At 49.7% G+C, this 11827-nt stretch overlaps 1 protein-coding gene across 2 annotated transcripts in view; it reads right to left on the reverse strand.

Moving 5' to 3' along the window:
• Positions 1–11776, reverse strand: part of LOC116947702 (uncharacterized) — a 109196-nt gene extending 97420 nt beyond the window's left edge. For both annotated transcript variants that reach the window (XM_032963714.2, XM_032963712.2), the window contains exon 1: positions 10574–11776. The gene's annotated coding sequence lies outside the window, so the exon portion shown is untranslated. The remainder of the gene's footprint in view (positions 1–10573) is intronic.
• Positions 11777–11827: the final 51 nt, after the last annotated feature.

Below are 11827 nucleotides of genomic sequence, written 5' to 3' on the forward strand. Positions count from 1 at the left end.
CCTCTCTGTGCGAGCCTATGGATCTGTATGTGAGTCTGTGGGTTTCTGTGAGTCTGTGCCTCTCTGTGGGAGGCTACGGATCTGTATGTGAGTCTGTGGGTCTCTGTGAGTCTGTTCCTCTCTGTGCGAGTCTATGGATCTGTATGTGGGTCTGTGGGTCTCTGTGAGTCTGTGCCTCCCTGTGCGAGTCTATGGATCTGTATGTGGGTCTGTGGGTCTCTGTGAGTCTGTGGCTCTCTATGCGAGTCTATGGATCTGTATGTGAGTCTGTGGGTCTCTGTGAGTCTGTTCCTCTCTGTGCGAGTCTATGGATCTGTATGTGGGTCTGTGGGTCTCTGTGAGTCTGTGCCTCTCTGTGCGAGTCTATGGATTTGTATGTGAGTCTGTGGGTCTCTGTGAGTCTGTGGCTCTCTGTGCGAGTCTATGGATCTGTATGTGAGTCTGTGGGTCTCTGGGAGTCTGTGCCTCTCTGTGCGAGTCTATGGATCTGTATGTGAGTCTGTGGGTCTCTGTGAGTCTGTGCCTCTCTGTGCGAGTCTATGGATCTGTATGTGAGTGTGTGGGTCTCTGTGAGTCTGTGCCTCTCTGTGCGAGTCTACTGATCTGTATGTGAGTCTGTGGGTCTCTGTGAGACTGTGTTTCTCTATGCGAGTCTATGGATCTGTATGTGAGTCTGTGGGTCTCTGTGAGTCTGTGTGTCTCTGTGCGAGTCTATGGATGTGTATGTTAGTCTGTGGGTCTCTGTGAGTCTGTGGCTCTCTATGCGAGTCTATGGATCTGTATGTGAGTCTGTGGGTCTCTGTGAGTCTGTGCCTCTCTGTGCGAGTCTATGGATCTGTATGTGAGTCTGTGGGTCTCTGTGAGTCTGTGCCTCTCTGTGCGAGTCTATGGATCTGTATGTGAGTCTGTGGGTCTCTGTGAGTCTGTGGCCCTCTATGCGAGTCTATGGATCTGTATGTGAGTCTGTGGGTCTCTGTGAGTCTGTTCCTCTCTGTGCGAGTCTATGGATCTGTATGTGGGTCTGTGGGTCTCTGTGAGTCTGTGGCTCTCTGTGCGAGTCTATGGATCTGTATGTGAGTCTGTGGGTCTCTGTGAGTCTGTGCCTCTCTGTGCGAGTCTATGGATCTGTATGTGGGTCTGTGGGTCTCTGTGAGTCTGTGGCTCTCTGTGCGAGTCTATGGATCTATATGTGAGTCTGTGGGTCTCTGTGAGTCTGTGCCTCTCTGTGCGAGTCTACGGATCTGTATGTGAGTCTGTGGGTCTCTGTGAGTCTGTCGCTCTCTATGCGAGTCTATGGATGTGTATGTGAGTCTGTGGGTCTCTGTGAGTCTGTGGCTCTCTATGCGAGTCTATGGATCTGTATGTGAGTCTGTGGGTCTCTGTGAGTCAGTGCCTCTCTGTGCGAGTCTATGGATCTGTATGTGGGGATGTGGGTCTCTGTGAGTCTGTGCCTCTCTGTGCGAGTCTATGGATCTGTATGTAAGTCTGTGGGTCTCTGTGAGTCAGTGCCTCTCTGTGCGAGTCTATGGATCTGTATGTGAGTCTGTGGGTCTCTCTGCGTCTGTGCCTCTCTGTGCGAGTCTATGGACCTGTATGTAGGTCTGTGGGTCTCTGTGAGTCTGTGGCTCTCTATGCGAGTCTATGGATGTGTATGTGAGTCTGTGGGTCTCTGTGAGTCTGTGCCTCTCTGTGCGAGCCTATGGATCTGTATGTGAGTCTGTGGGTCTCTGTGAGTCTGTGGCTCTCTATGCGAGTCTATGGATCTGTATGTGAGTATGTGGGTCTCTGTGAGTCTGTGCCTCTCTGTGCGAGTCTATGGACCTGTATGTAGGTCTGTGGGTCTCTGTGAGTCTGTGGCTCTCTATGCGAGTCTATGGATGTGTATGTGAGTCTGTGGGTCTCTGTGAGTCTGTGCCTCTCTGTGCGAGCCTATGGATCTGTATGTGAGTCTGTGGGTCTCTGTGAGTCTGTGGCTCTCTATGCGAGTCTATGGATCTGTATGTGAGTATGTGGGTCTCTGTGAGTCTGTGCCTCTCTGTGCGAGCCTATGGATCTGTATGTGAGTCTGTGGGTTTCTGTGAGTCTGTGCCTCTCTGTGGGAGGCTACGGATCTGTATGTGAGTCTGTGGGTCTCTGTGAGTCTGTTCCTCTCTGTGCGAGTCTATGGATCTGTATGTGGGTCTGTGGGTCTCTGTGAGTCTGTGCCTCCCTGTGCGAGTCTATGGATCTGTATGTGGGTCTGTGGGTCTCTGTGAGTCTGTTCCTCTCTGTGCGAGTCTATGGATCTGTATGTGGGTCTGTGGGTCTCTGTGAGTCTGTGCCTCTCTGTGCGAGTCTATGGATTTGTATGTGAGTCTGTGGGTCTCTGTGAGTCTGTGGCTCTCTGTGCAAGTCTATGGATCTGTATGTGAGTCTGTGGGTCTCTGGGAGTCTGTGCCTCTCTGTGCGAGTCTATGGATCTGTATGTGAGTCTGTGGGTCTCTGTGAGTCTGTGCCTCTCTGTGCGAGTCTATGGATCTGTATGTGAGTGTGTGGGTCTCTGTGAGTCTGTGCCTCTCTGTGCGAGTCTACTGATCTGTATGTGAGTCTGTGGGTCTCTGTGAGACTGTGTTTCTCTATGCGAGTCTATGGATCTGTATGTGAGTCTGTGGGTCTCTGTGAGTCTGTGTGTCTCTGTGCGAGTCTATGGATGTGTATGTTAGTCTGTGGGTCTCTGTGAGTCTGTGGCTCTCTATGCGAGTCTATGGATCTGTATGTGAGTCTGTGGGTCTCTGTGAGTCAGTGCCTCTCTGTGCGAGTCTATGGATCTGTATGTGAGTCTGTGGGTCTCTGTGAGTCTGTGCCTCTCTGTGCGAGTCTATGGATCTGTATGTGAGTCTGTGGGTCTCTGTGAGTCTGTTCCGCTCTGTGCGAGTCTATGGATCTGTATGTGAGTCTGTGGGTCTCTGTGAGTCTGTGCCTCTCTGTGCGAGTCTATGGATCTGTATGTGAGTCTGTGGGTCTCTGTGAGTCTGTGCCTTTCTGTGCGAGTCTATGGATCTGTATGTGAGTCTGTGGGTCTCTGTGAGTCTGTTCCTCTCTGTGCGAGTCTATGGATCTGTATGTGAGTCTGTGGGTCTCTGTGAGTCTGTGCCTCTCTGTGCGAGTCTATGGATCTGTATGTGGGTCTGTGGGTCTCTGTGAGTCTGTGCCTCTCTGTGCGAGTCTATGGATCTGTATGTGAGTCTGTGGGTCTCTGTGAGTCTGTGTGTCTCTGTGCGAGTCTATGGATGTGTATGTTAGTCTGTGGGTCTCTGTGAGTCTGTGGCTCTCTATGCGAGTCTATGGATCTGTATGTGAGTCTGTGGGTATCTGTGAGTCAGTGCCTCTCTGTGCGAGTCTATGGATCTGTATGTGAGTCTGTGGGTCTCTGTGCGTCTGTGGCTCTCTATGCGAGTCTATGGATCTGTATGTGAGTCTGTGGGTCTCTGTGAGTCTGTGCCTTTCTGTGCGAGTCTATGGATCTGTATGTGAGTCTGTGGGTCTCTGTGAGTCTGTTCCTCTCTGTGCGAGTCTATGGATCTGTATGTGAGTCTGTGGGTCTCTGTGAGTCTGTGCCTCTCTGTGCGAGTCTATGGATCTGTATGTGAGTCTGTGGGTCTCTGTGAGTCTGTGCCTCTCTGTGCGAGTCTATGGATCTGTATGTGGGTCTGTGGGTCTCTGTGAGTCTGTGCCTTTCTGTGCGAGTCTATGGATCTGTATGTGAGTCTGTGGGTCTCTGTGAGTCTGTTCCTCTCTGTGCGAGTCTATGGATCTGTATGTGAGTCTGTGGGTCTCTGTGAGTCTGTGCCTCTCTGTGCGAGTCTATGGATCTGTATGTGGGTCTGTGGGTCTCTGTGCGTCTGTGCCTCTCTGTGCGAGTCTATGGATCTGTATGTGAGTCTGTGGGTCTCTGTGAGTCTGTTCCGCTCTGTGCGAGTCTATGGATCTGTATGTGAGTCTGTGGGTCTCTGTGAGTCTGTGCCTCTCTGTGCGAGTCTATGGATCTGTATGTGAGTCTGTGGGTCTCTGTGAGTCTGTGCCTTTCTGTGCGAGTCTATGGATCTGTATGTGAGTCTGTGGGTCTCTGTGAGTCTGTTCCTCTCTGTGCGAGTCTATGGATCTGTATGTGAGTCTGTGGGTCTCTGTGAGTCTGTGCCTCTCTGTGCGAGTCTATGGATCTGTATGTGGGTCTGTGGGTCTCTGTGAGTCTGTGCCTCTCTGTGCGAGTCTATGGATCTGTATGTGGGTCTGTGGGTCTCTGTGAGTCTGTGCCTTTCTGTGCGAGTCTATGGATCTGTATGTGAGTCTGTGGGTCTCTGTGAGTCTGTTCCTCTCTGTGCGAGTCTATGGATCTGTATGTGAGTCTGTGGGTCTCTGTGCGTCTGTGCCTCTCTGTGCGAGTCTATGGATCTGTATGTGGGTCTGTGGGTCTCTGTGAGCCTGTGCCTGTCTATGCGAGTCTATGGATCTGTATGTGAGTCTGTGGGTCTCTGTGAGTCTGTCGCTCTCTATGCGAGTGTATGGATGTGTATGTGAGTCTGTGGGGTCTCTGTGAGTCTGTGGCTCTCTATGCGAGTCTATGGATCTGTATGTGAGTCTGTGGGTCTCTGTGAGCCTGTGCCTCTCTGTGCGAGTCTATGGATCTGTACGTGAGTCTGTGGGTCTCTGTGAGTCTGTGCCTCTCTGTGCGAGCCTATGGATCTGTATGTGAGTCTGTGGGTCTCTGTGAGTCTATGGGTCTCTGTGTGAGTCTATGGGTCTCTACGTGATTCCATAAATATTTGTGTGAGTTAAATGGTTTTCTGCGTGAGTCTATGGGTCTCTGTGTGAGTCTATGGGTCTCTACGTGAGTTCATGAATTTTTGTGTAAGTATATGGTTCTCTGCATTAGTCTGTGGGTCTCTGGTTGAGTCTAAATATGATTGCATCTCAAGACCATCGTGCAGACAGTGGGCACGTTTATAATATAGAGAGAGACAGACCCAATCAGGACCGAGTACAAAATAAAATTATTGAACGTTGATGTCAAGAGGAGGCGACAGACAGCATGGATGGCTTGGGGACGAGAGGTCCAGACAGTGGGAGCAGCAGGGGAGAATGAGCGACCTCACTGCAAGGTGGTAGGGGCCTCGACAATTTACCCTTCCAATTTTAGGTGCGGCTAACTCGGCCCATGAACATCATCCCATCATGATTAGTAAAATAAGTACCACTTCGTGGTAAGTCAATAATAATTGTGGTATATAATTTTCTGGCATAGGAATGTGGAAAGTCCCCCACTGGCTCTAGGTTCACGAACTGGGAAGAGCAACGACCCGTTCAGTGCTCACAGGAGCAGGAATATTCCAGATCTCCTAATTAGCTAAATGAGGACGTCATGGCACATGTCATAATTACACTGAGAGACAGATAGAGGAACGCGTGGTTTGGAGAACACCCAGCAAGTAAGAGATGTCACGTTGACTGTTCAGGAGAAAGTGAGTGAGCTTTGGCAAATCACGTGGAAATGTATAGCAGCCAAATACTCTAAAAGCATGTTGATTGTAAATGTGGAGGGAATAAAACCGGAGGACCCTGAGAAAAATCCAAGCGACCACGGGGAGAGAGACATGCAAACTCCAAATATATAGGCGCCAGGGTTGGTATCGTACTCACGACCTCCTGCATACCAGGCGAGGGAGTTAACATCTCGCCACCGTGGCTCGAAGGGACGATGTGCCGATGGTCGAAACTAACGACGGAGTGGCAGCTAAAAGAGGGGACTCGCCCGAGAGGACATCTGCCACGGAGTTCGAGCGGCGAAAACGGATCGTGTGTCACATGGATTGTTACATCGGCTTGGGGAGACCTTCAACCATCAATGGAGTGATCATGGCTCATGCTTGCGGTGTAATAAATGGCCTTAATGTCAACTTATAACGCTCCACTGCCGCACAGTATTCGCTCGCTATCGTAGAGAAAGGAGAACTCAAAGCTGTGAGGAGCCACGCGGTGAGCCAGCGCCACCAACAATTGCCCAGGCTCTGCGGTCCTATACACACGAAGGCGTTATATCGGCCAATTAACGAGCGTTTACACGCGGGAGGAAACCGGAGCACCCGGAGAAAACACACGCGTGCGAGGGGGAAACACTCGATCCCGTACCAACGGAACAGGTGGGTGTCCACATTTCCGCTGTGCCGCCTTCTCCTGGCAAGCCAGGAAGGGAGGGAGTGTCACTGCATTTGCGTGCGGTGATCCACCAACCCTGGCTGCTGCCTCCCACGGTGCTGGGTTACAGGCAGCCAGGCGCGTAGCCACCGCCACTGGGCGTGCGGCAGCGGTGGCTATGCACGTGCCAAATTTGGGCGTCGTGCAGGATTCCACAGGCACTTAAACAAATAATATTTTGAGAGCTTTGTCAAACCATGGGCAGATGAAGGGCTCCCCACACCGTATATGTCGGTCAGGGAATTCATTTGACCATACCTCACCACACCCGGTCATCATGGCAGCTCCTTATGACTGTGACAAGACGCGGCCCAATTTGTAAGAATGCGCAGCCACATCATAATTTGCCACGATCAGGCCACTGCTGGGTGAGGGCTTCAGCCTTATATAAGACTGCAACGTCATTATTACAACGTTACTAATGCCAACACAGCTATGGTGGTCCGGTCCTTAACGCGCCGCACTTCGAACCCGACGAACCGAGTTTGATTCCCGCCAGTGGCGAAGATCAATGGTGGAACCAGGCCCTGTCGTTATGTCCCTCCATCTTCGCCAACCCGCGCTTGCCAGCGTGGTGAAGTGTGGTCAAACAACGCCGCGTAACGGGCACGGCGGCATGGGTGAGGCATTCGTCCAGTAGCGGATAAACGAACGGCTGTAAATCGTTATTTAGCGGATGAACGAACGGCTGTAAATCGTTATTTAGCAGATAAACGAACGGCTGTAAATCGTTATTTAGCGGATAAACAAACGGCTGTAAATCGTTATTTAGCGGATAAACAAACGGCTGTAAATCGTTATTTAGCGGATAAACAAACGGCTGTAAATCGTTATTTAGCGGATAAACGAACGGCTGTAAATCGTTATTTAGCGGATAAACGAACGGCTGTAAATCGTTATTTATTCCTATTGCGAAATGCAAACGATGACGGAGTTGCTGCCAAAGGAATACAAAGCGGCCGAGAGGACGTTCCACTGGAGGAGATGGAGCGATGAAATCAGCTCGAGTGAAGGCGCTCGGCGGATTGTTAGTTAAACGCATTTCACCTTTTTCACGTGGCCATTACTCAAATAATCATTACAATGCGATATTGTTCGACGGAATTGAGATTTGTTACGCTTTAAACGTTTAAAAAAAATATTCTGCCTCCTTAAAACGACTTCACGGATCTGAGGTCGCCCTGCAAGAGGCAACATTCGCCTCGTCGGGCACTGCGTTTTCATGCGCGTGGCGAATTCAAGGATGATGTTTACTGACGAGACAAATAACCCCGCCCCTCGCACCCCCCCCCCCCCCGGCAAAAAAAAATTCAAACAATTCAATTCTAGATTTAAAGCTTTCGTGACTGCAAGGATCCATACTCTTTGGTTCTATTCGGTAAAGTCACGTAACAAACAACAAAAAATAAAAAATAAAATGAGGTTCCTTCACCTGATGAAGGCCACTTGTGTTGTGGCCAAAACGTCGTGAATTTTTTTATTTTTATTTTTTGTTGTTTGTTACGTGACTTTACCGAATAGAACCAAAGAGTATCAAACAATTCAGTCAACAACAAAGTGGACAATAAAGGGGAGGGGGGGGCACAAAACATCTTGAGAATGTGAGACGTTTCAGCCAGTTGAACACGTCGTGGGCTTTCGTGACCAATATTACTCAAAATAAAGGTTTTTTGGGTTAGATCGCGTAAGGGGCCGTCCATAAATGACGTCACGCACCGGGGGGTCGGGGGGGGTCAGACATTTGTGACGATGTGTTACGAGGGGGGGGGGTTGAGAAATGTGACGTCACATCAAATGCGCAACTTTAAATAAATATAGACAACACGTTCTACTTAATTAAATAGACTTTTTTAATATAAATGTTTTCTCCTACAACATCAGAGTGCAGCGCCACATTGAATACGCGCTACAATGACAATCGTTTAAAGCGATTTGAAGCATATTTTATTTTTAAAATGTAAATATGGTTTTGGGGGGCGGGGCAGAGCTTTGTGACGTCATATTTGAGGGGGGGGTCTAACTTTTTGTGACGCCGTGTGACGAGGAGGGGGTCAAAAATCGTCCAAAATCGCGTGGCGTCATTTATGGACGCCCCCTAGAGAATGTGAGACGTTTCAGCCAGTTGAACACGTAGTGGGCTGTCGTGACCAATATTACTCATAATAAAGGTTTTTTGGGTTAGCTCGTCAAAGTATAAATGTGCAAATCGCGCCGATGATGCTGGATGTAATTACCAGCGAAACGGCGTGCTACTCAAATTGTAAATATCTCTGGATTTACTCTCCAACACACCGGTGGGCTGAAGTAGTAACTAATTGGCGTTTTGCTTACGTGACAAATCCCTTACTAATTGGCTGTGTCGGGTGGTGGAGGGTTACGGCACATTTATACTTACACGATCTAACCCAACAACCTTTATTATCGACGTTTCAGCCATTGGCCCTTCTTCGTGGCACATAAAGCGGCAGGTCGGAGATACTTAAGAGCGGATGATAAGAGGTGGTGAACACCATGGGCAGAGCTGGTGAGGATTCAACTGTAGGTCATTTCTTCTGATGACCAACCTTGAAAATGGGCACGTGAATAGTTACCTAATATCAGCTATTGAGCGGCAGACGCAGCCTTCCAGAATGAAAGGTGCATTTCCAAATGAACCCATTTCGTTTTGACTTTAAAGCTTTCGTGATTGCAGTGATTCATATTGTTGGTTCTTTCGGTAAAGTCACGTTGAAGGTAAACAATAAAATAATAAAATACATATAATACAATAAAATTCTCAGTCGAAACGTCGTGAGAATTGTATTGTTTTATATATATATTATTATTATTTTATTGTTTCCCTTCAACGTGACTTTACCGAAAGAACCAAGAATATAAACCCATTTCGATTAAAGGCTAAAAATAAATGTACGAGACTTTGCTTTGCGCACTGCGTGACGACTTTGCGGGGGAGGCCACCATCCAGCAGTGGATTGAGCATGCAGGGAGAGATAGAGAGAATGAGAGACACATTAACTGTACAGGCCTTTCGAGTGAAGGGCCCCGCCCTTGCCGTACATTTGTTGATTGGAAGCTCCCTGGCTGAGATCATGACACACCAGACACCTTGCCAGCAACCCCCAAAGGAGAGCCGTGCAATCGGCGCCCCCACAGCCCCCAAACCCCAAGGGCAAGGATCTAGGCGGAGGTTTTTGGTAAACTGGGCAAAATTTTGCCCCCCTGTTTTGCCGTTAAAAATAAAAATAAGCGTTTTTTTTTTCAAACCAGAGTCTTAATTATTCCCGTTGTCCGTCCGTCCAATATATTCTCAGAAATGTTGAGAAATTAATTATGAGTCGTATTTCCCTCCGTACGCGCGCGGGAATTGAAATAATGTCATCTTCGTTCTTGACATTTTAAATTCCCCCCCTCCCCGACTCGCATTTGACGCGATCGCCCACACCACCCCACCGCCCTAGGCGAGCGCCCTCGTTGGCCCACGCGGACGAGGGCCACCCCCAGACCTCGGCCCTCGTGGCCCCACGATGGGCCACCCCCCGTCCAGCAGGGAAGGGGCCACGCATCGGCCCCGTTGCTCGACTCGTAGCAACGGGGCGTTCGCTCGGGCTGGCCCGCGTACCCGTGCCAACACCAAGACGCACATTTGTCAGTCGCTATTGACGACGTTGAGATAACGGTGAAACATTATTTGTGTGTGTCGTCATATTGTGTTAGCAGGCAGCAAAATCATCAACAACAACAGCAACCAAGCAGGCACGGCATGAGTTGATTTTTTTTACTGCAACGTTTGGCAATAGTGCACACGCAAAATTAACAGCAACGGCTTAACACATTTTTTTAAAATAACCCGATACCAGTGAACGTTACGCCCAATGGCCCCTCCACAGCACATGGAGGCACACACAGACACAATAACATCATTATTTACACCAACATACGCGCTTGTTTCTCGCTGATAATTTAAACGAAATAAACACGGAATGTCGTGTTGGCACGATGTACATTATTAAATCGTTAACGTTTAAGCGATATCGACATAATAATTAATTATTATTGTGAGCAGTTATGGTTCGTCAATCCACTGCTGGATGAAGGCCTATGAGTGAAAGGTTTCTCACAAATTCCGAAATAGCCAATTGCATTTTCCAGACTGGCGTCGCCTCGCCTCTGTAGCCGCCTCTGGGCTCGTCACAGATGGGCGCGCTCATCATCCGAGCCGTCACATTAAAACACGCAAACAACAACAACAAAAACAACCGAGGCCTACATTTGAAAATGAATACAAATCCGAATACGTGCCCAGTATCATAGCCGAGGAGTGAAGAGAGAGGCGGCGTCTTACTAGTCCGGCATCAAGAATCCTCTTTTTCTCTCTCTTCCCCGATCTTCCTCCTCCCTCGTTCCAGCCACGCCCGCCAGTGATGCTGCTGATGCTGTTGCCGCTGATGCTGATTCTGCCTCTTAAGATGCTGCTGGTACTGCTGCTTATGATGATAACGGTAATGCTGCTGCGGCTGATGTCACTGCTGCCTGAGATGCTGCTGCCGTCTGCTGCATCTGATGATGACGACGATGCTGCTGCTGCTTGCTTGCTGATGTCACTGTGCCTGTGAAGCTGCTGCAGATTGATGCTGCCTCTGATTTTGCTCCTGGCTGCTACTGCTGATGATGTCGGTGCCCTGCCCTTCCCCTCTCCCTGACACCGCTCGGCAGCCAATCCCGGGCAGCCCTGGCCGAGGATCCTGGGATGCCTGCTGGTTGCCGGGGCAATGGGGACGTGATATACTTGCTTAATGAGTGAGGGGGACATCGGGAGGGATGCAGCAGCGGTCAGATGATGGCAGCAGAGGGCGACCGCCACGCCGACCTACCCACGGCGGTGGTGTTGGTTTATTTCACCGACGGATACACAGTGCGGGATGGACAACTTGCTCAAGTGATTCGCAACGCACAGGCGGGCACGCGGTGCGGTCTATTTCATATTACGCAATGGGCGAATGCGGCCACTGTGGAGGAGGTGAGGAGTTGCAGAGAGACGCGTTCAAGTGTTGTCACATGAGGCGTGTATGTGGTTTCACAAAACGGTCTGCAGAGGGCGCACGCGGATAAGAAACGGGGTATCGCAAGGTCACGACTGTAGCGGACATTTAAACGCAATGACAAAATGGATTTTGTGTGGTGTCGAATTGCGACCGCGTCTGCACGGCGCTGTGCGGATGCGGTGGGCACGCGTGTTTTGTGGAGGCAGGCAGTCATAGGCTAAGATGTAGAGGTATTGACTATGGACTTGAACAGGGGGAAGAGGGAATCGACAGCACGTACGGCTGAGGGAGTTCCAGATTACGGGGGCAGCAGAGAATGAAGGCGTGGCAAATCACTTCTGGTGAAATAATTTCCATCAATCGCGCACAATTCATCATCAGTCGGGGTCAAATCATTGCGGATTTAAGGCCTTTCTGAGCCCGCTCCACCCGTAAAAATCATATGATGCAATAAACCACCTGACACTGCACACAAACTAATCTCATCGCTCGAACTCCTCCGTAGCCATCCTTTGGGATGCAGTCCATTTCCGCACCGCCATTAGGAAGATCAC

The sequence above is a fragment of the Petromyzon marinus genome, chromosome 31, assembly GCF_048934315.1.
Source record: "Petromyzon marinus isolate PM22_M1 ecotype Great Lakes invasive population chromosome 31, UKy_Petmar_22M1.pri1.0, whole genome shotgun sequence".
Lineage (NCBI taxonomy): Eukaryota > Metazoa > Chordata > Hyperoartia > Petromyzontiformes > Petromyzontidae > Petromyzon > Petromyzon marinus.